Source organism: Schistocerca americana, unplaced genomic scaffold (genome assembly GCF_021461395.2).
Source record: "Schistocerca americana isolate TAMUIC-IGC-003095 unplaced genomic scaffold, iqSchAmer2.1 HiC_scaffold_1220, whole genome shotgun sequence".
In the NCBI taxonomy this organism is placed as follows: domain Eukaryota; kingdom Metazoa; phylum Arthropoda; class Insecta; order Orthoptera; family Acrididae; genus Schistocerca; species Schistocerca americana.
Genome location: NW_025725287.1, coordinates 15,001 through 20,000, shown reverse-complemented (window position 1 = coordinate 20,000; position 5,000 = coordinate 15,001). Strand labels below are relative to the sequence as shown.

General features: G+C 51.7%; 1 non-coding gene across 1 annotated transcript in view; it reads left to right on the top strand.

The window, feature by feature from the left end:
* The first annotated feature begins 3,901 nt into the window (after positions 1 to 3,901).
* Positions 3,902 to 5,000, top strand: part of LOC124563462 — a 1,910-nt gene continuing 811 nt past the window's right edge. Inside the window, exon 1 of the ribosomal RNA XR_006970201.1 lies at positions 3,902 to 5,000. This exon is cut by the window's right edge and continues 811 nt beyond it. This is a non-coding gene — a ribosomal RNA (small subunit ribosomal RNA).

The following is a 5,000-nucleotide window of genomic DNA, read 5'->3' as shown; positions in this document are numbered from 1 at the left end:
AACCTAACCTATATCGTACCGTAACCTAACCTATATCGTACCGTAACCTAACCTATGTCGTACCGTAACCTAACCTATGTCGTACCGTAACCTAACCTATGTCGTACCGTAACCTAACCTATGTCGTACCGTAACCTAACCTATGTCGTACCGTAACCTAACCTATGTCGTACCGTAACCTAACCTATGTCGTACCGTAACCTAACCTATGTCGTACCGTAACCTAACCTATGTCGTACCTTAACCTAACCTATGTCGTACCTTAACCTAACCTATGTCGTACCTTAACCTAACCTATGTCGTACCTTAACCTAACCTATGTCGTACCTTAACCTAACCTATGTCGTACCTTAACCTAACCTATGTCGTACCTTAACCTAACCTATGTCGTACCTTAACCTAACCTATGTCGTACCTTAACCTAACCTATGTCGTACCTTAACCTAACCTATGTCGTACCTTAACCTAACCTATGTCGTACCTTAACCTAACCTATGTCGTACCTTAACCTAACCTATGTCGTACCTTAACCTAACCTATGTCGTACCTTAACCTAACCTATGTCGTACCTTAACCTAACCTATGTCGTACCTTAACCTAACCTATGTCGTACCTTAACCTAACCTATGTCGTACCTTAACCTAACCTATGTCGTACCTTAACCTAACCTATGTCGTACCTTAACCTAACCTATGTCGTACCTTAACCTAACCTATGTCGTACCTTAACCTAACCTATGTCGTACCTTAACCTAACCTATGTCGTACCTTAACCTAACCTATGTCGTACCTTAACCTAACCTATGTCGTACCTTAACCTAACCTATGTCGTACCTTAACCTAACCTATGTCGTACCTTAACCTAACCTATGTCGTACCTTAACCTAACCTATGTCGTACCTTAACCTAACCTATGTCGTACCTTAACCTAACCTATGTCGTACCTTAACCTAACCTATGTCGTACCTTAACCTAACCTATGTCGTACCTTAACCTAACCTATGTCGTACCTTAACCTAACCTGTATTGCGCCTTAACCTAACCTGTATTGCGCCTTAACCTAACCTGTATTGCGCCTTAACGTAACCTGTATTGCGCCTTAACGTAACCTGTATTGCGCCTTAACGTAACCTGTATTGCGCCTTAACGTAACCTGTATTGCGCCTTAACGTAACCTGTATTGCGCCTTAACGTAACCTGTATTGCGCCTTAACGTAACCTGTATTGCGCCTTAACGTAACCTGTATTGCGCCTTAACGTAACCTGTATTGCGCCTTAACGTAACCTGTATTGCGCCTTAACGTAACCTGTATTGCGCCTTAACGTAACCTGTATTGCGCCTTAACGTAACCTGTATTGCGCCTTAACGTAACCTGTATTGCGCCTTAACGTAACCTGTATTGCGCCTTAACGTAACCTGTATTGCGCCTTAACGTAACCTGTATTGCGCCTTAACGTAACCTGTATTGCGCCTTAACGTAACCTGTATTGCGCCTTAATGTAACCTGTATTGCGCCTTAACGTAACCTGTATTGCGCCTTAACGTAACCTGTATTGCGCCTTAACGTAACCTGCATTGCGCCTTAACGTAACCTGTATTGCGCCTTAACGTAACCTGTATTGCGCCTTAACGTAACCTGTATTGCGCCTTAACGTAACCTGTATTGCGCCTTAACGTAACCTGTATTGCGCCTTAACGTAACCTGTATTGCGCCTTAACGTAACCGATATTGCGCCTTAACGTAACCTATATTGCGCCGTAACGTAACCTATATTGCGCCGTAACGTAACCCACATTGCCCCTTAACGTAACCCACATTGCCCCTTAACGTAACCCACATTGCCCCTTAACGTAACCCAACACACGTTGGGCCTTAACCCAACACACGTTGGGCCTTAACCCAACACACGTTGGGCCTTAACCCAACACACGTTGGGCCTTAACCCAACACACGTTGGGCCTTAACCCAACACACGTTGGGCCTTAACCCAACACACGTTGGGCCTTAACCCAACACACGTTGGGCCTTAACCCAACACACGTTGGGCCTTAACCCAACACACGTTGGGCCTTAACCCAACACACGTTGGGCCTTAACCCAACACACGTTGGGCCTTAACCCAACACACGTTGGGCCTTAACCCAACACACGTTGGGCCTTAACCCAACACACGTTGGGCCTTAACCTGCTCTGTAATTGTCATACGACGCGTTAAATTAGTGTAGTGTTGCCTAACTGCAACCCCCGCAATATAGTTTGCTACTCGCACTGCCCGGTCCCCAGTGTATCGCTTCATGTTAAACACCTTGCAGCTATACACTGTAATGTGGATGGCAGCAGGACGTACATGCTCAATGCCCTTTGCAGTTGTTCATTGGCATTTGCAGTTGTTCATTGGCATTCGCATGTGCGAAGCACTTAGCCTACGCTGTGGTACGGCCTGTGTCAACTGTCCGCTGATGTTGTACGTCCAAATCACACACTGTACTGCACATTGGTCCTCATGTACTGAATGATACATCGTGGTACATGTGACCGTACAACGACTGCGCCAACAACGGCGAACCATGCGGTCCAAATGTTGTGCACTCAGCTACGTGTCGTCTCCCTATAAGAGCTGGATTGCAGTGTGGTATGCCCTGGATGGCGATCAGCATGAGCCGTCTGTTGATGTAGTGGCGCGTGTTGTCAGACGTAGTCGTCTCTTCTCACACACCGTGATAGCATGGTGCACTGCGTTCCACATCTGCGACATGCGACAGAGGCCGGTTGACAGTCGTTCGCGCAATGGACATCGCATACGTACGGGGGCCACCTTCCACGTGTTCGCGAAGCGTGCACATGTTGTTGCGTGTATGTGGGCAGACATAGTGTGTCGTGACACCTGACACAGGCATGCAACAATCGTTGAATTTGCAAATGGCGATGGACGCCTACGTTTGCTGGTGACGTTATGCAAATGAACAACTGGTAAACCGTTGTGGTGCGGTTGTTCTCGCTAGAGGTGAATCAGTGATGGCGACGATCGGTTGAGCTACCAACCGGTTGTTCCAGCGATACCCACCATGCCCACGAACGTGAATGGCATCTGGGTGTGAAGCGATACGCGGCGGTGGCTGGGTGGGACCGTCCCCGGCCGGTGAGGGGGGGCCTCCCGGCGTGCTGGCCGCGCGGTGCGTGGGCGCACGCGCTACAGCCGGCTGGTGGGGGCGGCCAGTGGCAGGCGCGCCGGCCGACGGAGGCGGCAGGCGGCGCAGCTGCGCGCCGGCGCACCCTGCACGCGGCGCCGTGCGGCCAAAGTAGGTCCTCGCGGGCCCGGTGCGAAGCGCGGTGGACATCTGCAGTGTGCTGGTCCGATTGAGGACTGTGTGCGCTGAGGATGCGCCGCCGCCCGGCGCTCGGCGCCGCGACGCCGTCTGCTGCTCGGTCGCCTCTGCGGTTCTCGCAGGTGGTTTGTATCGCAGCTGTGCGGACGTGTTGGCGCGTGCGCTGTGCTGGGAGAGTTCGCTTCGGCACCCAAGTGGGGCTTTTGTCCTTCTGTGGCGCTGGCGTTGGAGCTGCCGGTCACCGTAGGTGGCGCGTGTTGTCTCCCGCCGGCAATGCCACGACAGCACGCTCCCGGGCCTCTGTCGGCAGCGGCAAGCTCAGTTGGGAGCACGGGTGGTCGCACCTAAAGCGTCTACTCGCCAAACTCCGGGCGATTGCGCCTCTCTCGAACCCGACCAAGTACTTAGGACGGCGCTGCGCGCCGCCGGGACCTGAGAGGGTTTCGAGGTGTATTGTGCAGGGGAGCTCAGCCTCCTCCTGTTTGCAGAATAATTGAGCGGACGCTTGCGTGTTCGCGCGGGCCCCCGGGACACACTCCCGGGCGGCCGGCTGCTCAGCTCTAGTTGACGCAGCTCCCTGGTTGATCCTGCCAGTAGTCATATGCTTGTCTCAAAGATTAAGCCATGCATGTCTCAGTACAAGCCGCATTAAGGTGAAACCGCGAATGGCTCATTAAATCAGTTATGGTTCCTTAGATCGTACCCACGTTACTTGGATAACTGTGGTAATTCTAGAGCTAATACATGCAAACAGAGTCCCGACCAGAGATGGAAGGGACGCTTTCATTAGATCAAAACCAATCGGTCGGCTCGTCCGGTCCGTTTGCCTTGGTGACTCTGAATAACTTTGGGCTGATCGCACGGTCCTCGTACCGGCGACGCATCTTTCAAATGTCTGCCTTATCAACTGTCGATGGTAGGTTCTGCGCCTACCATGGTTGTAACGGGTAACGGGGAATCAGGGTTCGATTCCGGAGAGGGAGCCTGAGAAACGGCTACCACATCCAAGGAAGGCAGCAGGCGCGCAAATTACCCACTCCCGGCACGGGGAGGTAGTGACGAAAAATAACGATACGGGACTCATCCGAGGCCCCGTAATCGGAATGAGTACACTTTAAATCCTTTAACGAGTATCTATTGGAGGGCAAGTCTGGTGCCAGCAGCCGCGGTAATTCCAGCTCCAATAGCGTATATTAAAGTTGTTGCGGTTAAAAAGCTCGTAGTTGGATTTGTGTCCCACGCTGTTGGTTCACCGCCCGTCGGTGTTTAACTGGCATGTATCGTGGGACGTCCTGCCGGTGGGGCGAGCCGAAGGCGTGCGACGCGCCTCGTGCGTGCTCGTGCGTCCCGAGGCGGACCCCGTTGCAATCCTACCAGGGTGCTCTTGAGTGAGTGTCTCGGTGGGCCGGCACGTTTACTTTGAACAAATTAGAGTGCTTAAAGCAGGCAAGCCCGCCTGAATACTGTGTGCATGGAATAATGGAATAGGACCTCGGTTCTATTTTGTTGGTTTTCGGAACCCGAGGTAATGATTAATAGGGACAGGCGGGGGCATTCGTATTGCGACGTTAGAGGTGAAATTCTTGGATCGTCGCAAGACGAACAGAAGCGAAAGCATTTGCCAAGTATGTTTTCATTAATCAAGAACGAAAGTTAGAGGTTCGAAGGCGATC